Source organism: Heptranchias perlo, chromosome 17 (assembly GCF_035084215.1).
Source record: "Heptranchias perlo isolate sHepPer1 chromosome 17, sHepPer1.hap1, whole genome shotgun sequence".
NCBI classification, from domain to species: domain Eukaryota; kingdom Metazoa; phylum Chordata; class Chondrichthyes; order Hexanchiformes; family Hexanchidae; genus Heptranchias; species Heptranchias perlo.
This window is the reverse complement of record NC_090341.1, coordinates 9,467,894-9,494,345: the sequence shown is the minus strand read 5'-3', so window position 1 is coordinate 9,494,345 and position 26,452 is coordinate 9,467,894. Positions and strand designations below refer to the sequence as shown.

Here is a 26,452-nt window from a genome sequence, read left to right as displayed (position 1 = left end):
ATGCTATGATTCTATGAAATGTCTTCTGAACCACCTCGATTGTATTCCAGCCTGTAACTCGCTCCCAGGTGTCCACTATTCTAAAGGAGTAATTCTAAGATGCTCTGTTGCTGGTGTGGAGCCTTGCTAGTGGTGATCAACGATTGGGAATTGGGGCTATAGTATTATAGCCCGGTCTTTGACCTGGGCTTGTGTCTATTACAGCACCACACCAGTGAATTACCCTTTATATATAAACTTTCTGAACCTGTTGATTGGATTGTAGCCTGTAACTAATTCCCATGTATCTAATTATTATATGTATATATAGGCTTTATTTTAAATATGGGATGCATGTTGGGTGCCTGTTGGTTACAGTATTTATCCAATCCAATATACTCGCAGCATTAGTTTAACGTTACCAGAGAAAATAATACACAACAACAACAACTTGCATTTATATAGCGCCTTTAACGTAGTAACGTAGTAAAACGTCCCTTCAAAGTAGCGTTATCAAAAAAAATTTGACACTGAGCCACATGAGATATTAGGACGGATTACCAAAAGCTTGGTCAAAGAGGTAGGTTTTAAGGAGCGTCTTAAAGGCGGTGAGATTTAGGGAGGGACTTCAGAACTTAGGGTCTAGTCAGTCAATGATGGGGCGAAGGAAATCGGGGATGCGCAAGAGGCCAGAATTGGTGGAATCCAGAGATCTTGGAGGGTTGTAGGGCCGGAGGAGGTTACAGAGATAGGGAGGGGCGAAACCGTGGAGTGATTTGGAAACAAGGATGAGAATTTTAAAATCGAGGCGTTGCTGGACCGGGAGCCAATGTAGGTCAGCGAGCACAGGGGTGATCCTTCAATCAGTTACCTATTTAGTTCCATTAACATTTGTTTCAATGTCAAATATAATTTGGAAAATCTTAACATAAATAAGAATTCAATTGGAAAAAAGAATTCATTATCTTCCATGTACTGTAAATGATAACAGATCCATATCAGTGAGTTTCAGGCATTAATTCCATTTTACGGACGATTTGGTCCCTTGAAAGTCAATATAAATCGTGAGAGTATATTAGTTGCAGCAAAAGTGAGCGACCTGCACAAATTTTTTATTCTGTTTACTTTGAAAAATGCTTGAGTGTGCTGCTTTAATCCGGGGTGGTACAGATATTGTGATCTGCTTCAGTGCCCCTGGGTTAGGGAGTTGGAAAACCCTCCAGGGTTCTGATCCCTTTTCCGTGACCTCTACTGGCAAGCGTGCGTGGGACATTGGATGAGGTTAGATTTGGGCCTTGGCTGTAATGCCCGTTGTAGTCGAATACCCTGCACCTGTGGGCGTGCAACTGCAGAATGGCCAGTTCAGTGAGTTTCTAGAAGGGGACCGCGCCAATGAGAAAGCACTGCTGCAGGAATTAGTGCCTTCAGCTGTCAGCCATGACTTGGTGGTAACACTCTCACCTCTGAGTCAGAAAGTTGTGGCTTCAAGTCCCACTCCAGAAATTTGAGCATATAATCTAGGCCGACACTCCCAGTACCAGCACTGAGGGAGTGCTGCACTCTCGGAGGTGCTGTCTTTCAGATGAAATGTTAAACCAAGGCCTCGTCTGCCCTCTCAGGTGGACCTAAAAGATCCCATGGCACTATTTTGAAGAAAAGCAGGGGAGTTCTCCTGGTATCCTGGGCCAACATTTATCCCTCAACCAACACCTAAAACAGATGATCTGGTCATTTATTTAACTGCTGTTTGTGGGATCTTGCTGTGTGCAAATTGGTTGCCGCGTTTCCTACATTACAACAGCGACCACACTTCAAACGTACTTCATTGGCTGTAAAACACTTTGGGACGTCCTGAGGTCGTGAAAGGCGCTATATAAATGCAAGTTCTTTCTTTTTTTCTTCAGGAGAGGAAGACGGAAAAATAAACTTTTGGAAACAAGGAAATAATGAAAGTGTTGATGTTAGTCCTGAGTTTCATAGCATTAAAACTCCCTGTGACAAGAATCTGTTGAGCATGATCTGGATTCAAGCCTCCGCCAGCCTGAGTGGAGGACAGTCAGTCACTGGGTAATCTCCATTAGCACTTTGCTAGTTCCATTATTTGATCGGCTCCTTTGTGGGCAGATTCCAACCTCAAAAATTTAAATGAAGATTACTCTTTAAAATTTTTGAGTGGTGAATTTCTCATAGAATCACACAGCGCAGAAGGAGGCCATTCGGCCCATCGTGCCTGTGCCTGCTCTTTGGACAGCTCTTTCAATTCGTCCCACTGCTCCTGCTCTTTCCCCATAGCCCTGCAAATTTTTCCTTTTCGTGTATTCGTCCAATTCCCTTTTGAAAGTTACTATTGAATCTGCTTCCGCCGCCCTTTCAGGCAGTGCGTTCCAGATCGTAACAACTCGCTGCGTAAAGAAAATTCTCCTCATCTCCCCTCTGTCCTGGTGGGATCTGAACAGGAGTGCCGACTGATGCCAAAATAAAGGGTTGTTATGTGCTGTTGTCTAGTGGCCAAAAGGAATTGGTTTCATAATTAGTTTAGAAAGCGAGACAGAGAGAGACAGAGAGAGAGAGAGAAAGACAGGCACACACGCACGCACGCACGCACGCACGCAGAGTGTATGTATGAGAGAGAGAAACCAGCGTCCATCCCCTCAGTCTGGGTTCAGTTGGGACCCAGGTGCTAAAGGTGAATGGTGGGTTTTCTTTTAGATTGTGCCACTCAGTTCAATTCATTTTTTTTTTCTTTGTTCCTAGATTGGAGAAACGTCAACTATCACATTTGCAGTATTTGGTGAATGTGAAATCCTTCCATATCAGCATAACAGGTGATTCGGTACCTGACTAGGGGGAAAAAAATAAACCTTTTTGGCGCGCAAAGAGTTAAATAGGAGAATTGTGACTAGGGGCTGCCTGGCGCTGCTGGGTGGAAACATTTGCTTTGCCGATAGAGAAAGCAGAGTTTGCGTTACAGCTGGGAGAGCTAAGGAGACACGATTCTGTTTGGCCTAACTTGTTGGCAGTACGCCCTTGATGACATACAAAGGCAGCAGACGATTGACAGCTTCATTTTGGAGCCATCGGCAACGACTACACCACCCCACCACCAACCACCCCCCCACTCCACCCCACCCACCCCACCTCTTCCCAAGAACTAACTGCATTCATCGGAGAGCCATGGGCACGTCAAAGGCTGCATCACCTGCTGCCCCAACTTATAAATAAGTAGGTACTTAAACGTCAGATCTTGTATCTTATGCTTTTTTCTGTACGTTAACTATTACTTTATTACTTCCAAACGACTTGAAGGCAACTGGATGTGTTTCCTCTACCCTATGGCTAAATGTACTTTAAAACATGCTGTTGGATTATTGCTGGGGAATGCCATAACTGCTGTCAGAGGCATTCTGAATAGCAAGGGGCTACTATTAGGTACACTTGCAAATTCGACCTAACTTGAAAAGAGATCTTGCCCGGGGGGGGGTTGGGGGTTGTGCATTTAATAGTAGTGATCCAAAACAGTGTGTAAGAGAGGCAGTCACAGAGAGATAAGATGTTGATCTATTGAGAAGGGAGGGAAGAAGGAATATTCTATTTATTTAGTTTTGGTCTTTTTTTATCTGTGTACGTTAGTTTGGGGGAGGTGGGGGGTGGGAGGGCTTTCCTTGACCTTTGCGTCCTACACTGGTAACTTGTTCCCCTGTGACTGCTGAATTGTGGCTGGTTACGGCTCATTTCCCTGCAAGAGTTTAAAGAAACAGGTAATTATCCTTCAGAGTGATGGATGTATCTTTGTGAGGCTTTCGACCAGTCACTAAGAAACTGTTTCTATGCACCTAACACGTGCGGCCAAGAGTCAGGAGGAAGAGGAGGGGGAGAAAATGGCTGGTCTCAGCAGTATCTGCAGGGGATATTTTACAGACTGTAGATAAAGCAACGGGAGTAATGAAATCTCAAATGGCAAGAGGGAGGGAGGGAGGGAAAGCAAACTTCCAGGCATGACGGACCTGAATTTCTTCCGCCTCAGCCCCAATCCCTTCTCCGCCCCCCCCCCCACCGCTCTGCTGAAATAAATATGGTGGAGTGGAACTTCTGCTCACCCACTCGCTGCGACCTTTATCCCATCCCACGTCCCCGGGGTACCCTGCCTTTACAACGCACTTGGACACTCGCCTTGGGTAGAGGGGCGGTGCCTTGCCACAGTCTAAGTGGGTTGTACGATCGTCTGAAGAGCTTCAAAAGTTTTTTTTAAAAAATGTGCCCCGTTTCTTTAATGGGCTGGTCTCCATACTGGTCGATCACTCTCTGCGATCAATTGCAGTAGGAAAAGTCTGGCCATTTAAATTTGAAACTCCCCTGGGCACAAGGGCACTAATGGATAGAATGACATTGTGCAACGTCACTCTCTCGCTTAGAATCATAGAAAGGTTACCGCATGGAAGGAGGCCATTCGGCCCATCGAGCCCATGCTCTATGCAAGAGCATCCAGCTAGTCTCGCTCTCCCGCCCTATCCCCATAGCCCTGCAAATTTATTCCTTTCAAGTACTTATCCAGTTCCCTTTTGGAGGCCATGATTGCATCTGCCTCCACCACCCACTCTGGCAGAGCATTCCAGATCCTAACCACTCACTGTGTAAAAAGGTTTTTCCTCATGTTGCCAATCACCTTAAATCTATGTCCTCTGATTCTTGACCCTTCTGCCAATGGGAACAGTTTCTCTCTATCTATTCTGTCTCGACCCTTCATGATTTTGAATACCTCTGTCAAGTGTCCTCTCAACCTGCTCTGTTCCAAGGAGAACAACCCCAGCTTCTCCAGTCTATCCATGTAACTAAAGTCCCTCATCCCTGGAATCATTCTCGTAAATCTCTTCTGCACCCTCTCTAAGGCATAGAGATATAAGTCCAGAATATTAAAATCCAGACCAGTTCTAGGGGCTGTTAACATCAGCAGAAACAAACTCCAACTGCCTGAATGAGCATGGTTCAGTCCTTGCAAGGCGTCATGAGACCCCCCCCTGCCCATTTGTATTATGCACCATGTGCTGGAATTTCTGACCGGTGGAAAAAGGGGCAAAAACTTGGCCTAACTGAGTCCAAACACAATTTCTGCCCCTGCCTGCCCAGATTATGCTACTTTAACGCCAGAAAACCGGGGAAATTCAGAGCCATTGTTATTACTGGAAAAAGTAAAATGCCAAATGTTGGTGAATTGCTTTGAAAATTGGTACATATAGGAATTGGATAAATATTTGAAGGGAAAAAATTTGCAAGGCTACAGGGAAAGAGCGGGGGAATGGGACTAACTGGATTGCTCTTACAAAGAGCCGGCACAGGCTCAATGGGCCGAATAGCCTCCTTCCGTGCTGTAACAGTTCTATGATTCTATATATCTCACTGGGGTTATAGTTAAACCATGATTTTTAATCTGACCAATGCAAAACTTGTTGGGTGTGCAATCGCACTCCTCTCTCTCTCTTATCCTTTCCCTCCCTCCCCTAATTCAGGATAGAAGGTATGACTTGCTCTTTGGCCTTAACAGTGCAGCCTCTTTGTGCTCCAAAGGTGCCATTACATCGAGTTACATAGAATTTACAGCGGTGAAACAGGCCATTCAGCCCAACTGGTCTATGCTAGTGTTTATGCTCCCACCCTACTTCATCTAACCCTCCAAGCATGCCCTTCTATTCCTTTCTCCCTCGTGTGCTTATCTAGCTTCCCCTTAAATGCATCTATGCTATTCGCCTTAACTGCTCCTTGTGGTAGCGAGTTCCACATTCTAACCACTCTTTGGGTGAAGAAATTTCTCCTGAATTCCCGATTGGATTAGCAGTAAAAATTCAGTAAAAGTAACTCTTCAAAGAGGCATAGGGTGTAAACTGTGTAGCAAAGCGTTTTATGTTGTGCGGAAAGGAATTACGACAACCTGATCTTTAATGTAATTGTGCCAGATTTAACACTAATGATTTAAAAATGTATATATTTTTGCAAGCTTTGTACAAAGTTCAAAGGATACACAAGACCTGATGTAGAGAGATTGAAAATTAATAACCAGTGAAAAAGAGAAAACTATAATACAGGGTTTAATTTGACATGGATATGTAGTCATGTCAGGTACGAGTAGACTTTTAGTTTAAATTGTAGAGTACATTTCATCTCTGGAAGGTTCAATCACCAAGTACCTATTAAAAAGGGTCAGAACCCCTCTTCTGTAGGAAGAAGGGAAGCCTGATACTCTCCAAGGAGAAATAAATGATGCATAGAGTGGGCGTCACTACAAAGGGGGGTAGTAGGTGTATAGAATGTGTATGGAATTGAGGTACAGATCAGCCAAGATCTAATTGAATGGTAGAACAGGCTTGTGGGGCTGAATGGCCTGTTCCTATATAATTTGCGATATTAATAGTGAACGTATTAATACATTTGTTTGAACTTTCTCATTCTACTAATTTGAATGGGTTAAAGCCTTTGTTCAAATAACACATGAGGAATGTCACATGAATGTGCCAACATGCTCAGTACAAATATCCCAGTGTGATTTCAGCTTCATTTTGTTTTAGTTCCCTCACTAGAAGTACATTCCTGTGAAACAGCTTCTGCTACACTTTTCGTATTATTATGCCTTTTGCGTGACTTTGAAATGCTGACCGAGGATGGTCTATTTGTATCATGAAATCGGTCTCCAGTGAAATAAGAGACCATTTAAAGAAAATAATTTAAAAAAAAACAGCCAATGCCTTTCAGTGCTACATTGAGAGATTCTGTGTCGACCATTGGGGGTTATAGAGGAGCTGCACATTTCTCCTGTGTTTCAGCTTTGCTAGGCATCAAAATGAAAAAATAGTTTGTGATATTGAGTTTTTCTAAATGTAATCTTTTAGGCTTCAGTGACAGGAAATCTCTAACATTTAGTTAGATATTGTACCTGTACTAATCCGTGGAATAGTACCAGTGAGCCATATCACAATTTCCAAGAAGTGGAAAGCCGGACGATTCTCAAACTTATTGAGTGTTGCTGGAGAAATCTTAACGGAATAATAAACTGGACTCATTTAAGAAACAACAAAAGAAAGACTTGCATTTATATAGCACCTTTCACAATGTTTTACAGCCAATGAAGTACTTTTGAAATGTAGTCACTGTTGTAATGTAGGAAATGCGGCAGCTAATTTGCGCACAGCAAGATCCCACAAACAGCAGCGTGATAATAACCAGATAATCTGTTTTTAGTGATGTTAGCTGAGGGATAAACATTGGCCAGGGGTCCCCCTGCTCTTCTTCGAAATAGTGCCATGGGATCTTTTACATCCACCTGTGAGGACAGACGGGGGCCTCAGTTTAACGTCTCATCCGAAATAAGGCACCTCCGACAGTGTCTCACTTCCTCAGTACTGCACTGGGAGTATCCGCTTAGATTTTATGCTCAAGTCCCACAGAGTGGGACTCAAACCCACAACCTTCTGATTCAGCAGCAAGAGTGCTGACAACTGAGCCACAGCTGACACTGTCGGACGGTAGGGTTGGTATTGTGGAAGGATGAAATCAAATGGGCCAACAGTGGGGGCAAAAGACGTCCGTCTGTGCTGTAAACCTCTGTAGTAAAAGGCCACCTTTCAAACCCTTTTTGTGATCTTGTGTAGATTGAGCTGACCGTGGTGGCTGCCATTAGGTAGGCCTCACCAGAGAGATCACGTTAAATGTCATAATTGACAAATACAATTGTCAGACAAGGTGCTGGAACATTATCAGACAACCATTTTGAGTTGGTTACTTGGATATGGTATACCCGATGGTGGGTGGCCGATTTGCTATTGCCCGAGTAGCGCTACTGCCCGAGACCAATTTATGCCCCTATGAGTTTGACGAGGTTTAGGTAACAAAAGGCACCTATCGAGCACAACTACAACAACTTGCATTTATATAGCGCCTCTAGCATAGTAAAACGTCCCACGGTGCTTCACAGGAGCGATGATCAAACAAATTTTTTGACATCGAGACACACAAGAAGATATTAGGACAGGTGAGCAAAAGCTTTGTCCAAGAGGTAGGTTTTAAGGAGGAGAGAGAGGTGGAGAGGTTTCGGGAGGGAATTTCAGAGCTTAGGGCCGCTGAAGGCACGGCCGCCAATGGTGAAGTGAAGGAAATTGGAGATGTGAAAGAGGCATCAATTGGAGGAGCGCACAGATCTTGGAGGGTTTTAGGGCTGGAGGAGGTTACGGAGATAAGGAGAGGGAGATGCCATGGAGGGATTTCAACACAAGGATGAGAATTTTAAAATCGAGGCGCTCCCGGGCCGGGAGCCAATGTAGATCAGCGAGCACAGGGGTGATGGGTGAATGGGACTTGGTGCGAGTTAGGATATGGGCAGCAGCGTTTTGGATGAGCTCAAGTTTATGGAGGACAGAAGATGGGAGGTCAGCCAGGAGAGCATTGGAATTGTCGAGTCTGGAGGTAACAAAAGCATGAATGATGGTTTCAGCAGCAGATGGGCTGAGGCAGGAGCGGAGATGGGCAATACTATGGAAGTGGAAGTAGGCGGTCTTTGTGATGGAGAGGATATGGGGTTGGAAGCTCAGCTAGTCCCTTTTAGGCAAGTCTTTGCTCGAAACACATCTTAAAAGAACTCCTGTCCGAGGTCCTTTCCATGGAAAAATGGCCAAAGAATCCTGAACCATGACAGAGCACCACACCAAGGCATGAGTGTATAATCTATCTAGCACACCAGTGCAGTACAGAGGGAATGCTACATTATTGGAGGTGCCATCCTTTGGATGAGATGTTAACCGTCCACCTGCTGCAGCGTTAAAAACCCTGTTCAAAGAGGACCATTCTCCTGCTTCCTGGCCAACAGATTTCCCTGGAGGGCTAAGTGAGGGGACTGTTTGGAGGTAACCAGCCATCTTTGGGTGGGAAGGGGAATGAAAGATGTTCAATAAAAGATGGAGCTGAAAGGAAGGAGCATTTTTGTTGGTTTGAAGCATTGAAATGCGTTGGCTCTGTCTTTAAAACGTTACTAGTTTAAGAGGATGCAGTGTTAATGTCAGTGCCATGTGTGGCCGATCACATCTGGTTAAACCGATGGAACAAATGTGTTGAGCTGGACTGGGAGCCAGTGTGGATCATAACTGAGTCATGAAGTAACGAGTGCGAATGAACTGTGTGTGAGCTGGGTGTTTTGTTGTCTAGTTAGGCCTGCTTTAAGAATACAGCAAAGTATCAGAAAAGCAATCTCGTCCTAGGAACTATATATTGACTTTTCCGAAACGTGGCAGTTCCCACTGCCAGCATGTACTTATAATGTCTTCATTAACCTAATGTGTTAGAGGAGAGATGAAAGCTACAGGTTACTCAGGGATACCATATGGAAGGTTTCCTGTGACATGAGAGAGACTGGGTAAGCTCCACCTCCAATGAGGTGTTTAAGATGATTAAAGGATTTGATAGGGTAGATAGAGAGAAATTATTTCCTCTGGTGGGGGCATAATCTTAAAATTAGAGCTGGGCACTTCAAGGGTGATGTCAGGAAGCATTTCTTCACCCAGAGGATAGTGGAAATCTGGAACTCTATCTCCCAAAAAGCTGTTCAGACTAATCAATTGAAAATGTCAAAACTTTTTTTTATTCGTTCATGGGATGTGGGCGTCGCTGGCAAGGCCAGCATTTATTGCCCATCCTTAATTGCCCTTGAGAAGGTGGTGGTGAGCCGCCTTCTTGAACCGCTGCAGTCCGTATGGTGAAGGTTCTCCCACAGTGCTGTTAGGTAGGGAGTTCCAGGATTTTGACCCAGCGACGATGAAGGATCGGCGATATATTTCCAAGTCGGGATGGTGTGTGACTTGGAGGGGAACGTGCAGGTGGTGTTGTTCCCATGTTCTTGCTGCCCTTGTCCTTCTAGGTGGTAGAGGTCGCGGGTTTGGGAGGTGCTGTCAAAGAAGCCTTGGCGAGTTGCTGCAGTGCATCCTGTGGATGGTACACACTGCAGCCACAGTGCGCCAATGATGAAGGGAATGAATGTTTAGGGTGATCGATGGGGTGCCAATCAAGCGGGCCGCTTTGTCCTGGATGATGTCAAGCGTCTTGAGTGTTGTTGGAGCTGCACTCATCCAGGCAAGTGGAGAGTATTCCATCACACTCCTGACTTGTGCCTTGTAGATGGTGGAAAGGCTTTGGGGAGTCAGGAGGTGAGTCACTCGCTGCAGAATACCCAGCCTCTGACCTGCTCTTGTAGCCACAGTATTTACGTGGCTGGTCCAGTTAAGTTTCTGGTCAATGGTGATCCCCAAGATGATGATGATGGGGGCTTCGGCGATGGTAATGCCGTTAAATGTCAAGGGGAGGTGGTTAGACTCTCTCTTGTTGGAGATGGTCATTGCCTGGCACTTGTCTGGCGTGAATGTTACTTGCCACTTATCAGCCCAAGCCTGGATGTTGTCCAGATCTTGCTGCCTGCGGGCACGGACTGCTTCATTATCTGTGACTTGAGATTGATAGATTTTTGTAATGCAAGGGTATTAAAGGTTACGGAACCAAAATGGGTAGATGGAGTTAAGATACAGATCAGCCAAGACCTAATTGAATGGTGGAACAGGCTCGAGGGGCTGAATGGCCTATTCCTGCTCCTTTGATGTCGAACTTTGCTAAGCAGGAGAGAAATGGAACAAGAGGAAACCAGCAAAGCTGAGGGGGAGCAGGTTAGAGGAGTGGCCATTTGATTGAGTGATACTTGGGAGGCAACTTTTAAAAAGAAATTTTAAAAATGTCATTAAAATTACGGAAGATTTTAAGTTGATTGCTGCAAAACCTGCTTCATCATAACGAACCCGCGACCAATGCTTGTGTGAGGTACTGGCAAATCTGACTCACCACAGAAACACCACTGTAGCAGTGGAAACTGCTTCTCCATTTGGAGCGGGGGTGGTGGGGGGGGCAGACATCGGAACATAGGAATAGGAGGAGGCCATTCAGCCCCTTGCCTGTTCCGCCATTGGGTTAGATCATGGCTGACCTGTATCTCAACCCCATCGACCAGACGTTAAGTGTATTTTGAATTTATTAACCAAGTCTAAAGTAAAGAACGAGTGTATATTTTATTCACACATATTAACTACATCATTGGAGGAGTATGCCTTTAATACATTCTTGGAACCTCTGGGAACATTCTGCTGAACTGTCAACTGCACAGTATGCAGCAAGCCTTGCCAACGGGAAATAGTTACATAATCGTGGCTGCCTAGAGCCAGTTAAAGGAATATTGCCATGTGGACCTGAGGAGTACGTGTCCATAGATTGTTTGCCCCGCTTCCAAAATATAATGCAAGATTATATAGTGCCTGCTGCAGCATACAATGACCCTCCTGGCTCACATGGGAGTATTTAAATTGAGGTTACTATTGAATTACACTCCATCGTAATGCTTAACTTGTTATCGGACTGCCTCTTGGATTAAGAGGGCTGCTGTTGTGGAATCGTTCATTGGGTTTATGCATCTGGTGAGGGCAACTCACAGATTTATGGTAATTGGCAAAAGAGCCAGAGGGGAAGATGAGGAGAAATTCTTTTACGCAGCGAGTTGTTACGATCTGGAATGCGCTGCCTGAAAGGGTGGTGGAAGCAGATTCGATAGTAACTTTCGAAAGGTAATTGGATGAATACTTGAAGGAGAGAAAATTACAGGGGAGTGGGTCTATTTGGGTAACTCTTTCAAAGAGCCGGCACAGGCACGTGGGCCGAATGGCCCCCTTCTGTGCTGTATCTTTCTATGATTAGTACACCTTACAAAAGGCTCCCTTCCTATCGGTAATTCATGCCAGTCAGAGTTTGTCCCACTCTCTCCTTTCTGAGGGAGTGCACTATAATTAGCGAGTATCTCTTGCTTGGTAGAACGAATGACTTGCATCTTATCAGATATTTCAGAAACATATTTGATCACTGTACATACAGTGAAATGCTTTAAAAGACAGTGACTTTGCAGCCATTTCACTTATAGTGAAAGAAAGAGCTTGCATTTATATAATGCCTTTCATGCCTTACAGCCGATTACGTACTTTTGAAGTGTAGTCACTGTTGTAATGTAGGAAACGTGGCAGCCAATTTGTGCACAGCAGGGTCCCTCGAACAGCAATGTTGATAATGGCCAGATACTCTGTTTTTAGTGGTGTTGGTTGTTGGCCAGGACACCGTGGAGAACTCCCCTGCTCTTCTTCCATTGGGATCTTTTACGTTGACCTGAGAGGGCAGACGGGGCCCTCGGTTTAATTTCTCATCCGAAAGACGAAAACAAGATGAGTGAGCAGCTAACCTGTTTTTTCCTGGTGGTATTGGTGTGGGAAAAAAGGATGGGAAAAAAAAACAACACAATAAACTTTCAGAGAGGAAGTAATCTCAGATTAGATCCCTTATGTAAGGATAAACTGATTTAAGAACATAGGAACATAGGAACAGGAGTAGGCCATTCAGCCCCTCGTGCCTGCTCCGCCATTTGATAAGATCATGGCTGATCTGTGATCTAACTCCATATACCCGCCTTTGGCCCATATCCCTTAATACCTTTGGAGTTTGAGTTGGACGTTTGGGTTGGTTTGGTGCGACCACATAGAGCTTGGATTCTCAGTAAACAAGTAGGCCGCAGTTGAGACACTGAACAAAAAACACCAGATTTGTATAAATTTCCACACACAATTATTGAAAAAATTATGCTCAAAATGTATCTGTCTTAAATAAAATTCCAGCCAGGTGCATTTTTTTCCCCCTAACAACAACAACTTGCATTTATATAGCACCTTTAACGTAGAAAAACATCCCAAGGCGCTTCACAGGAGCGTTAATCAGACGAAATTTGATTCCGAGCCACATACGGAAATGTTAGGACAGGTCGAAGAGGTAGGTTTTAAGGAACGTTTTAAAGGAGGTAGAAAGGCGGAGAGGCTTTAGGGAGGGAATTCCAGAGCTTAGGGCCTAGGCAGCTGAAGGCACGGCCGCCAGTGGTGGAGTGAAGATAATCGGGGATGCGCAAGAGGCCAGAATTGGAGGAGCACAGAGATCTCGGAGGGTTGTAGGGCTGGAGGAGGGCACAGAGATAGGGAGGGGCGAGGCCATGGGGGGATTTGAACGCACAAGGATGAGAATTTTAAAATGTTTATTATGTGCAGTAAACATGTTTACCATGAATTTGGAATGGCAAATATTTTTCATTTGTCTCCTCTTCAAATTCGGGGAGATGGGTGCTGATTTGAAATTCAGTACTGAGTGCTGGCCCCTGCTCCGTGCTTTTCCAGGACTTGTCCTGTTTCGTTACTCTTTGCGTGTGAACTGCCTAAAGGATATTTTTGCAGAAGTTACAAATTATCTCAGTCAAAACAGTTAACAGGGCATGGAAATGCAGCATGTGTTGCTAAATTCTATTGTGCAGTGACCTTCAACCAGCCCATTCTGTCAACCTAAACGTCACACCATTATCACGCTTGACACCATTTAAAGGGGCACTGACCCGTTGCTAACGTCTTGGAAAAAACACGTTTCCCATGTTCCTGTGCACAGGGGGACCACAGTGCTGTGGTCAGAGATGTGACGTTGATGCGATGTGCAAGTTAAAAATTCGTTTCAAAAGTAGTTTTAACAAAAACTTAAGATCTGTGAAGGTGGCAGGACAAGTTGATAAGGCTGTTTCAAACAAAAAACATACGGGATTCTTGGCTTGATAAATAGAGGCATAGAGTACAAAAGCAAGGAAGTTGTGCCAAACCTTTATAAATCACTAGTTAGGCCCCAGCTGGAGTATTCTGTCCAATTCTGGGCATCACACATTAGGAAAGATGTCAATGCTTTGGAGAGGGTGCAGAGGAGATTTACTAGAATGGTATCAGGGTTGATGGAATTCAGCTATGTGGAGAGACTGGAGAATCTGGGATTGTTCTCCTTCGAGCAGGGAAAGTTATGGGGAGATTTATAGAGGAGTTCAAAATGATGAGGGGATTTGATAGAGTAAATAGGGAGAAACGGCTTCCACTGGTAGGAGGGTCGGTAACCAGAGGACACAGATAGAAGATAATTGTCAAAAAGAACCAGAGGGGAGATGAGGAGAAATTTTCTTACGCAGCGAGTTGTTATGATCTGGAATGCACTGCTTGAAAAGGTGGTGGAAATTTTAAAAATTCGTTCGTGGGTTGTGGGCGTGGCTGGCAAGGCCAGCATTTATTGCCCATCCCTAATTGCCCTTGAGAAGGTGGTGGTGAGCCGCCTTCTTGAACCGCTGCAGTCCGTGTGGTGAAGGTTCTCTCACAGTGCTGTTAGGTAGGGAGTTCCAGGATTTTGACCCAGCGACGATGAAGGAACGGCGATATATTTCCAAGTCGGGATGGTGTATGACTTGGAGGGGAACGTGCAGGTGGTGTTGTTCCCATGTGCCTGCTGCTCTCGTCCTTCTAGGTGGTAGAGGTCGCGGGTTTAGGAGGTGCTGTCGAAGAAGCCTTGGCGAGTTGCTGCAGTGCATCCTGTGGATGGTACACACTGCAGCCACTGTGCGCTGGTGGTGAAGGGAGTGAATGTTTAGGGTGGTGGATGGGGTGCCAATCAAGCGGGCTGCTTTGTCCTGGATGGTGTCGAGCTTCTTGAGTGTTGTTGGAGCTGCACTCATCCAGGCAAGTGGAGAGTATTCCATCACACTCCTGACTTGTGCCTTGTAGATGGTGGAAAGGCTTTGGGCAGTCAGGAGGTGAGTCACTCACCGCAGAATACCCAGCCTCTGACCTGCTCTTGTAGCCACAGTATTTACGTGGCTGGTCCAGTTAAGTTTCAATTTTACTAGGGCTCCTTAGTGCCACACTCGGTCAAATGCTGCCTTGATGTCAAAGGCAGTCACTCTCATCTCTCCTCTGGAATTCAGCTCTTTTTTCCATGTTTGGACTAAGGTCTGAGGTCTGGAGCCGAGTAGTCCTGGTGGAACCCAAACTGAGCATCAGTGAGCAGGTTATTGGTGAGTAAGTGCCACTTGATAGCACTGACGACGGCACCTTCCATCACTTTGCTGATGACTGAGTGTAGACTGATGGGGCGGTAATTGGCCGGATTGGATTTTTGTGGACAGGACATACCTGGGCAATTTTCCACATTGTCGGGTAGCTGCCAGTGTTGTAGCTGTACTGGAACAGTTTGGCTGGAGGCGCGGCTAGTTCTGGAGCACAAGTCTTCAGCACTACAGCCGGGATGTTGTCGGGGCCCATAGCCTTTGCTGTATCCAGTGCACTCAGCCGTTTCTTGATATCATGTGGAGTGAATCGAATTGGCTGAAGACTGGCTTTTGTGATGGTGGGGATTTCGGGAGGAGGCCGAGATGGATCATCCACTCGGCACTTCTGTGCAAATAGTAACTTTCAAAAAAGAATTAGGTAAATACTTGAAGAGGAGAAATTTGCAGGCCTATGGGGAAAAAGCAGGAGAGTGGGCCAAATTGGATAGCTGTTTGAAAGAGCTAGCATAGGCACGATGGGCCGAACAGCGTTGAATGATTCTATGACAGCACTTGCGAAGGTTTGCAATGAGCCAATACATTTCTCTGGAGTGAGGGGTTTGGGGTGGGGGCGGGGACGGGGAGAGTACTGAGTGTTAACAGCACTGCCCCGCTATTATTAGAAGTATAAAGAATTGATCTGGAGCACTGGACAAGAGCAGCAATGTGAAGATGTCAACAGTTGCAGCATGGCTTCCTTCTCTTGTGTTCAAAAAGAATAGAACGTATTGCAGGAGAGCTGTCAGAGCAACACTGTTCCTTTTTTTTAAAAAAATGGATCAACAGGGATTTTTACACTGCAGCCCCTGCTCTGGGAGAGTGCCACGATCCTAATCTCCAGCTACCGACCTCCCCCATTTACATTCCCATCAAATACAGCCAAAATTGGGCTGAATCCAGCAGCTTTTCACAACAAAAAGGGTGGGGGTCTTCACTGCTGTCGTAATGAGGCAGATTGTCCCTAGTATGAAAAGAAAGACTTGCATTTATATAGAGCCTTTCACGACCTCAGGACATCCCAAAGCGCTTTACAGCCAATGAAGTACTGTACTTTTGAAGTGTAGTCACTGTTGTGATGTAGGAAACGAGGCAGCCAATACTCCCAAGTGTAGCCTGTAGTGAGACAACTGTGTGCCATCAGATTCACTTTTATAATGTAGGGGTGCCTTTTAGCTCCTATCTGTACCTGGGAGATTGGTGAGGTGTTAAGTATTGCTGCTTGCTTTTTTAGGAAGTAACACAATTACTTTACCCCACTTGGCTTTGCTGCCGTTGGCCTCTCTTGACAGCGTGTTAAATGGTGCCCACATTACCTTAATCTTGTGCTTTATTATTACAGCGATAACATTCCCATTAACTAATTCCTGGTAACGCTTTCTCGCAGCTAATGTATCTTCAGCATGTCCTTGTATTGACCTGAAAGTGGATTTATTTAATAACTTGAGGCACAGTACGGGTTTGCTTTTTGGTGTGACGGTTCGGGCTGGTTATATGAACAGACAATTCTGGTCATTGGTGGTAGGTTGCTCAGCTGAGAGACTCAGATGAGACTCTTTTTATCAGAACACTACAGTGCTGACAAGGGGGCTGTAGCCAAAACTTCCCCTTGTCATCTCTCTCTCTCTCAGTATGACCAACGTTTTTTATTTTTTATTTCAGATTGTTAACAATCGCAGTTTTTTTTTAAACTGTTATGGACCTGAACAGTCTCATTTCAACAGAAGGATATGGGTGCAGCCAGAGGCCAGGGCTAGAAATTCATATTTATTTTTCTCATTGGTAGTCAGATGGGCTGCTTAATCACTTTTCAGCTTGGCACAGTTGATAGCACTGAGGCAGAAGGAGGGAATGAACTCTTAATCTGTCGTCGTTACACCAGCGCATGACTGAGGTAGTAGCTACATTGTCAGCAGATAATTCCGACATTAAACCAAGGCCCTGTCTGCTTGGTTTGGTGGTTCAGGTGGATGTCAACGATCCCACTATTTGGGAAAGGGCAGCGAGTTCTCCCAGAGTCCTGGCCAATATTCCTCCTTCAAGCAATACCACTAAAAACAGATTTAACTGATCATTGCTCTCATTGTTTTTGGGGGAATCTTGTGCAAAAATGGCTGCTGTGTATGCCTACATAACAACAGTCACTGCACTTCAAAGTTATTCATTGTACGTGAAACCTTTGAGAAGTTTCTGAGGGACGTGATAAAGTGTTATATAAATGCAAGTTTTTTTATTAGCCCACTCAATTCAGTCGCCTGATTACACCGTAACTGAACCCATTCAGTCCTACTCTCCTTTGGATTTCTCTTCTGTTGGTGTTTTCCTTTTGCTCATCCTTAAGTACTTTTAAACCCTGGCCAAGTGAACAGACTGAAGACCTGCTCCCAGGAGTGTGTAGGCTCTACTCTGCCACTAGGAAGTACATGAGAGCAGTTCGGAGTAACTCATTTGCTGACCTTGTTTTATGAATTAAAATACACGATACAGACCAAAACCAACTAAAAATAACTAACAGGATCAGCGAAAAGGTTAGTGGAAAAGAGGATCATGGACAATTGTGGTAGCAATGGGAAAAGCTTCTTCAGCTATGTGACGAGTCAGAGGACCCTCATCAAAGACTGTACTGGGCCATTGAAAAATGGTCAAGGGCAGGTTAGAAAGGACTCTCAGGAATGGCGGAGATACTATCTGAGTACTTTGCACTCTTCAACATGATGCACAACGGGCAGCATGAAATGGTGCTGTTGAGTAAAATTGCTACTATTACAATAGGTGAGGATACAGTCCCAATCAATTAAAACGGGCAGTCGCTTATATGGGCCAAAAAGCGATAACCATTATCCATTTGCGTTAATATCAATTTTGAAGTTGTTGGATATAGAGTCTTAAATGCTCCGTTTATTTCGGACAGACTGACCAAAGCAAAGGGAGATCTCTTTTACCATCAGCTCAAATGAAAAAATACTAAATCACTCGTTGATCATTGCTGTCTGTAATAAAGTTGGTAACATCCAGATGTACAGTCATTCGAAACATGGGCCCATCAGCTCTCATCCTGCTGTGTTTTGTCAGTGTTCTTGTTTTTATTGATGATTCAGCTATCGTTATCATGTGCTGCAGTGTGAATGTTAACTGTCCTCTCTCTGGCAACTGTCATTGAAATGATTAAAAATTTTAACACTACCCTGTTATACCGGCCATCGCGTACAGTGGGCAAATTACATTTGCATGAATGTGCTCACCTAAAGCGGGGGGAGGGGGGGTGCTGTATTGTTTTAGAAAAAATAAGGAACCTTAAAATAGATTGGGCTGCCAGTCCGGGTGATGCCCACTTAAGGAAATGGGACAGGTGCTATGTGAGCCCCTTGCCCATATTTTCAATAGCTCCCTGGAGTTCGGGACTTCTCCCTTAGACTGGAAGGAGGCTAACATAGTTCCAATTTGCAAAAAGGGGGATAAGGCTGAACCAGTAACTGTGGACCTATTACCTTGAAGTCGCTAATAGGTAAGATGTTCGAGGGAACCATTAATGATGCATTATACGACCACTTAGAGAGAGAAGGTCATATCAGGGACACCCAACACGGCTCCTGGAAAAGAAAGTTGTGTCTTGCCAATTTGATTGAAGAAGTCACCAGGTTAGTAGATGAGGGTAGACATTGTCTACCTGGACTTTCAGAAAGGTTTTGATAAGATACCTCACAAGAGGCTTTTGTAGAAGGTAGAATCTTATGGAATTAATGTTAATAGGCTGTGGCAGATTGAGAATTGGCTGAATGCCCGACTTGGTGCCTCCTTCAAAATACTCCATTTTGCATCTAATTTGATATTTGACCACACGTGTACATTTTCCAGTGGGTGTCACTGGATGGAAGTGGGAACCATAGCTGACTTTTCACACCCTAGCATCCCATGTGCTGTTCTGGTTGAGATCAGCTAACTCAGCACAGAAGGGAGATCAAACCTTCTGGTTTAGACCATAAGACCGTAAGAGATAGGAGCAGGAGTAGGCCATTTGGCCCTTCGAGCCTGCTCCGCCATTTAATGAGATCATGGCTGATCTGATTTTTATCTCAACTCCACTTTCCTTTGACTCCCTTGCTGATCAAAAATTTGTCTAACTCAGCCTTGAATGTGTTCAATGACTCAACTTTTGGGGTAAAGAATTCCAAAGAAGTACCAGGTGGTGCCTTTACATACTCAGGTTTTGGAGGAGCTTCAAACTCTATGTTTTTACTCATTATTAAAGAAACGACCCATTAGCAATCATTTAAGCATAATCGTGCTTCAGGGTCAAAATACAGCTGATCCATCAATGAGATGATTTTCCAGTGTAAACTGTCTTTGTCTCTCTCCTGCTTCACTCTGGGGCACACTCATGTTCCTAATTGTTCTTCAGTCTATCTACACTCCCAAAGGCTATTTCCATCCAATTTACTCCAATTTCTCCTTAATGAAGGGTGAAGTTATTTGACGGTCAGTGTAAACAGTATCGAGTTCAGGCGAATGTCACAACTGCCTTGAAGCAGCATGAGCCAAGGGGTGGATTCCGATGCCCTGTGTAAAACCTTCTGCTGGCAGGTGTATTGGACAGGGTTTACATCATTAGTAATGGAGATATATATACCATTAGTAGGGGAAATGGACACCAATTGTAGAGGAGATACAAACAGCTTATAAAGGAAGTTATAGCAAATTGATGTGGGAGATGGATCTAATGCTCGTGTATTTATGTGCTAATGGTGAGTAAAGTTGGAAGTGGAAAGTAGTGCAGATTTCCTGACTGTTTATCACATAGAATGTTACAGCATGGAAGGAGGCCATTCGGCCCATCGTGACTGTGCCGGCTCTTTGAAAGAATCATCCAATTCGTCCCACTTCCCTGCCTTTTCCCCGTAGCCCTACACTTTCCTCGTCCAGTGCCATTACCAAGCACCCCCAAGGTCAGGTGTAGTACAGATTGGGTGCAAGGTAAAGCATCCTCTGTCCCATACCATAAATGTGCCATAGTTTTAATCTCAGAAGACACTTATATTTCCCACAGCAGCTCTCATAGAATGATACAACACAGAAGCAGGCCATTCGGCCCATTGTGCCTGTGCCGGCTCTTTGAGAGAGCGGTCCAATTAGTCCCACTCCCCCTGCTCTTTCCCCATAGCCCTGCAAATTTCTCCTTTTCAAGTATTCATCCAATTCCCTTTTGAAAGTTGCTATTGAATCTGCTTCCACTGCCCTTTCAGGCAGTGCGTTCCAGATCGTAACAACTCATAGTAACAAATCACTGTGCAAGGGAACTGGTTCCTTTGTGCAGCTGCCCCGGAGATGCATGTTGGTCCTGTTATTGCTGGGATTATGGACCATTAGGAAAAGACTCGCCATATTCGAAGGTACGTTACATTCCCCACACCCATTACACTGGGTGTTGCCGTGGCAGCATATCGCATGTCTGTAATGACGAGGGAACTGCCGCAGAGTACAACCGCAAGATACTGAAATCTCTGAAGCGCCTTGGGACATTTTGCCACGTTATAGGCGCTATATAAATGCAAGTTGCTGTTAAGTGGTTTGTTTTATCAGGGTCATTTCACTTTATGTTTGGGAGCTGAGATAGTCTTGTCTGCTATTCCCCTGCCTTCTTTTGTGGACACCATCAAAGGAAGCTTGGTGAGTTGCTGCAGTGCATCGTGTAGATAGTTCACACAGCTACAGTGTACCAGCGGCGGAGGGGATGGATAGTGAGTGGTGGTGAAACTCCAGGTGATGACCAGCATTTGTGGAACTGTCTGCCAGCAAGGAGTAGATCCCTTCAGGAGAGGGGACAGGACAAGATTCACAGAAAGCAAAGGAGAAAAGTACATGTTTTTTTAAAAAAAGAAAATGATCTGCCTCATTCTGTGGGCCTCACTCTGATACCAGACCAATTGTGTTTTGTTTTCCCCTGGAATATGACCCCTTCTCTGTAAGATGCCTTTTCTGTAGCACAGCATTGTTTTTTTCCTTTTTGTTTAATTATTGGATCCCAAAAGGGGAGCCCTACAGACAGACCTCACTTTGTTCCGGCTGTGTTTCCCGGAGCTCAAACCATTCATTACCCTGCAATACTTAGCAAGCAATTTACTGACAAGTTCAAGGAGTGAATGGGGACCCGAGTGAAACGTTTGCTAACTATGTTACTCATGATTTCACAAAGCCAGCCCTTAGCCTTCAATTTATTGTTAAGAATTACAATCCCTTCCATTGTCACATTGGAAGCCAGCAGTGTAATGTGGTAATAATGTACTGTTTGAAAATGCCTTGGGCTCTTGATTGAACATGGGAATATTCATGGGAGCTTTCTGTGCATCCTCTATTTTGCCTCTTGATTTGCCTGAATGTCAGCGGAGGCTCAATAATTAACCTGGGGTGCTTTGTTTCAACTGGGTTTATCGCCATTACTGGGATTGGTACCTCCTCCAAACTCCTGTCCCCGGTGACATTATCAACAAATGCAAAGGAGGGATTGAAAAACGGGATGCTGGAAATCTGAAACGAGAACAGAAAATGTGAGAAATAACCTGGCAGATTAGTCATCTCACATTTTCTTATATGTGGGTCGATGGGAACCACCCAAGATGTTAAATTGTCACTTCTTGTTTAGATGCTGATTAATCTGCAATGTGCTTCTAGCATTTTATGTTTTTATTACTGTAGTAAAAAAGATGACCCACATTATATTGGCTCAGTGCTAGGGATTGATTAGACCCCATCTGGAGTACTGCATTCAGTTCTGGGCACCGCATCTCAGGAAGGATATATTGGCCTTGAGGGGGTGCAGCGCAGAATGGCACGGGGTGAAAAGGGTTAAATTATTGCATAGACTAGGCTTGTATTCTCTTGAATATAGAAGATTAAGGGGTGATCTAATTGAGGTGTTTAAGATGATCAAAGGCCTTGAAAGAGAGAAACTATTTCCTCTGGTGGGGGAGTCCAGAACAAGGGAGCATAACCTTAAAATTAGAGCTAGGCCGTTCAAGAGTGATGTCAGAAAGCACTTCTTCACACAAAGGGTTTTAGAAATCTGGAACTCTCTCCCCCCAAAAAGGTGAGGTCAATTGAAAATTTAAAAACTGAGATTGATAGATTTTTGTTAGGCAAGGGTATTAAGGTTTACGGAACCAAGGCGGGTAGATGGAGTTAAGATACAGATCAGCCATGATCTAATTGAATGGCCTACTCCTGTTCCAATGCTCCTGGGACTGAACGGCCTACTCCTGTTCCAATGCTCCTATGTTCCTATGACTGGATTCTTAATACAAAGTGGGCCTGAGCACCCTGCCTTGAATCCAGCAATTTGTCACACAGTGAAATGAATCTCAAATTCTTAATGCTGTGCTGGTGTAATACTATCCCAGTGGAACGATTCAGTGGTAACTGCTGGTCTTCATGGCTGGTTCTTTCTATGATTCCTCCAAGAGCTCTGATCATTCCTTTCTAAACTATTCATTGACATAACTCCTTTTCTGAAGTAACCCTTTCCTCCTAAACATGTCATGGCACTGTTTGAAATTCCAGGGCTTCAAGTCGACACTTGCTTTGTTAAATGTTGCAGTGAAAACTCTAGTGAAATCCTAACGCATTTAACCCATTCATAGAATTGACCGTGTTTTCTGCCAAAGTCAACTGAATAACATAAAAACAGAAAATGTACAGGTTACCAGATAAGGGGGGGTGGGGGGGGGGAGGGAAGGATGAGGATTCTGGGAGTAGGCCGGAGTCAGATGAAAACAGTCTGTGCGGAGGGTCCAAGAGATGAGGGCGGGCTGGGTGGGTTGAGTTGCCTTTTCGGTTTGCTACCTCCTTTTGGGTGAGACCTTAAACTAAGGCCCTGTCTGCTTGTTCTGGTAGTTCAGGCGGACAATAAAGGTCTCATACAGGCAGGTTTCCTTCCCTAAAGGACATTAGTGAACCAGTTGGGTTTTTACGACAATCAGCCAGCTTCATGGTCACTTTTACTGGTACCAGCTTTTATCTTCAGATTTAAAAAAAAACTGAATTCAAATTCTCCAGCTGCCATGTTGGGATTTGAACTTGCGTTCTCTGGATTATTAGTACTCTTGTGGACCTTGGTAGTGTACTGCACTATGGCCTTTGACCCTTCACCTTGCTCTTTTAAATAATAAAAAAAAAGCAAATTTCACCTGACCAGGAAATGCTTGATGTTCATACTGGGTGCAAAAGATGGAAAAAGTATTCCATTACCCAGTGTCGCCTCTCTCACCTCAGTGAGCACAACCATGCCCATGTCATTGGGATATTACCAGGCCTGATTTGCTAACAGGATATCCTGTTATTACATCTGGTATTAAGATTACACGAGAATTTTCCAGTTACAGACTATCTGGGTGCGAGCATCTTAAAACAAAAAAAAAGTCTGCCTGAAAGCTGCTGATGGAACCCCAGGTGCATTGCCATCACAGAAACAGAATTTGTTCCAACTCTGCTCCCTCTGTCACTCCACAGCCGCCTCACAAAACTAGGTGAGATCGTGAGATGCAAGAAGGACGCAAAAGAGGCTTCAAGGCGATTTAGACAAGTTGAGTGAGTGGGCAAATAACACGGCAGATGCAGTATAACGTGGATAAATGTGAAGTTATCCACTTCGGAAGGAAAAACAGAAAGGCAGAGTGTTATTTAAATCATGATAGATTGGGGAACGTTGATGTACAAAGGGGTCTGGGTGTCCTTGTACACCAGCCACTGAAAGCAAACATGCAGTTAAGAAGGCAAATGGTATGTTGGCCTTCATTGCAAGAGGATTTGAGTACAGGAGCAAGGATGTCTTACTGCAGTTATACAGGGCACTGGTGAGACCACACCTAGAGTATTGTGTGCAGTTTTGGTCTCCTTACCTAAGAAAGGATATACTTGCCATAGAGGGAGTGCAATGAAAGTTCACCAGACTGATTCCTGAGATGGCAGGACTGTCGTATGAGGAGAGGTTGGGTCGACTCGGCCTGTATTCACTCGAGTTTAGAAGAATGAGAGGGGATGACATTGAAACATATAAAATTCTGACAGGGCTAGACAGACTGGATGCAGGGAGGATGTTTCCCCTGGCTGGGGGGGTCCAGAACGAGGGGTCACAGTCTCAGGATACGGGGAAGAACATTTAGGACTGAGATGAGGAGAAATTTCTTCACTCAGAGGGTGGTGAACCTATGGAATTCTCTAGCACAGAAGGCTGTGGAGGCCAAGTCACTGAATATATTTAAGAAGGAGCTAGATAGATTTCTAGACACAAAAGGCATCAAGGGGTATGGGGAGAGAGCGGGAATATGGTATTGAGATAGAGGATCAGCCATGATCATATTGAATGGCGGAGCAGGCTCAAAGGGCTGAATGGCCTACTCCTGCTCCTATTTTCTATGTTTCTATGTTTCATGCCTGTAGTTAGTCTGGTCTATCTCTCTGAATAAAAAAAAGGGCGGTGGAAGCAGATTCATGAGTAACTTCCAAAGGGGAATTGGATAAATACTTGAAGAGGAGAAAATTGAAGGGCTGTGGGGAAAGAGCAGGGGAGTGGCACTAATTTGGATGGCTCTTTCAAAGAACCGGCACACAAGGCAAGATGGGCTGAATGGCCTCCTTCTGTACTGTATGATTCTATGAGAGATCTTAGTGAATTGCAACATTTTCCATTCGTGGCACTGTATTTCAGGATCAAGTACTTCCAGGTCAGTTACAGAAAGGTTAGATAAGAACATAAGAAACATAAGATGCAAAGCTCTGTCCACCCCGCCCAACAGTGAGCTCACACTGTACTTCTGGAAAGCACCCACACTGACCTTTTTATCCAGTTTCACATCAGCTCTTCTGTGGTAGAGTTCGATTGACAATTAGTGCTGAATTAGGGGCATGTTTTGGCTGCGGACTCACGCCCACCGGGAATTGGAGAGCCTGCTCAAACTGCCCTTCTTAAAAAAAATCTTTGATTCCATACTTCCTTTTTTCCATTTTTTGCCCCCCCCCCGCCCCCCCCCCCCACAACAACCTGTATCATTCCCTGGGTAAGGTGGACAAGTAGCAGGACAAACATTTGTTCATGATTGTGTATTTGGCCATCAACACTACAACTCATCTAAACATTAGCAAAACAATGAAAAGGCTGACTGTTTTGATGATGGTTATTGAGAGCAGAGAGATGTAACAAACCGGGTTCTTGTTCGGACAAAGTTTCATGTAAAGAAAGAAAGACTCACATTTATTTAGCACCTTTCACGACCTCAGGATGTCCCAAAACGCTTTACAGCCAATTAAGTACTTTTGAAGTGTAGTCACTGTTGTAATGTAGGAAACGCGGCAGCTAAATTGCACACAGCAAGATCCCACAAACAGCAATGTGATGACCAGATAATCTGTTTTAGTGATGCTGGTTGAGGGATAAATATTGTCCAGGACTCCTCTGCTCTTCTTCGAAATAGTGCCACTGGATCTTTTACGTCCACCTGAGAGGGCAGATGTAAGAATGAGGTTGTCCAGTAGTCGGGTTAAAGTGCTTGAAGTGAACACCCAAACCTGAGCTGTCTCACCTGCCCCCTATGCATGTAGATCTTTTTGCATTGACTGAATCCAGACAAATGTTTACATTGACCCCCCCCTCCCACCTCAAGATTTCATCTGACCCGTTGTGTTGAAGTCCAGCACAATGAGTAGTTCACTGGGTTCAAGGGTCACGAAGCCCATTGCACTGAAAGAAGGAAAGAAAAAAAGATATAGCGCCTTTCACAAACTCAGGACATCCCAAAGTGCTTTACAGCCAATGAAGTACTTTTCGAAGTGTAGTCACTTGTAGCGTAGGAAACGCGGCCCCCAATTTGTGCACAGCAAGATCCCACAAACAGCATTATGATAATGACCAGATAATCTGGTTTTTAGGTGTTAGTTGAGGGATAAATATTGGCACAGGACACCCCTGCAGTACTGCGAAATAGTACCATGGGATCTTTTACTTCCACCTGAGAGGGCAGACGAGGCCTCGGATTAACGTCTCATCCAAAAGACGGCACCTCCGACAGTGCAGCACTCCCCTCACTAACTGCACTCACTCACCTGACGAAGGAGGTAAGCTCCGAAAGCTTGTGATTTTCAAATAAAACTGTTGGACTATAACCTGGTGTTGTAAGATTCCTTACATTTGTCCACCCCAGTCCATCACCAGCATCTCCACATCATGCACTGAAGAGTGGGCCTAGATAATGTGCTCAGTTCTCTGGAGTGGGACTTGAAGTGCCGGTGCACGTTGCCCTGCGAGGGGTAGGATGCTGAATGCAAAGCTGCGACGTGGTAACTGGCTATCAAACAAAATTTGACATCAAGCCACGTAAGGAGATATTAGGGACAGGTGACCTAAAAATTAGTCAAAGAAATAGGTTTTAAGGAGCGTCTTAAAGGAGGAGAGAGACGGAGAAGTTTAGGGAGGGAATTCCAGAGCTTAGG

At 44.7% G+C, this 26,452-nt stretch overlaps 1 protein-coding gene across 2 annotated transcripts in view; it reads left to right on the top strand.

Moving 5' to 3' along the window:
* The window catches only part of sema3b (sema domain, immunoglobulin domain (Ig), short basic domain, secreted, (semaphorin) 3B), a 294,532-nt gene that overhangs the window by 54,647 nt on the left and 213,433 nt on the right, over positions 1-26,452 (top strand). The window contains exon 1 of one of the 2 annotated variants that reach the window (XM_067998438.1): positions 2,833-3,201. The exons of the other annotated variant lie outside the window; for it this stretch is intronic. The gene's annotated coding sequence lies outside the window, so the exon portion shown is untranslated. Of the gene's footprint in view, positions 1-2,832; positions 3,202-26,452 lie in introns of those variants that run through there. 2 annotated transcript variants of the gene reach the window in all.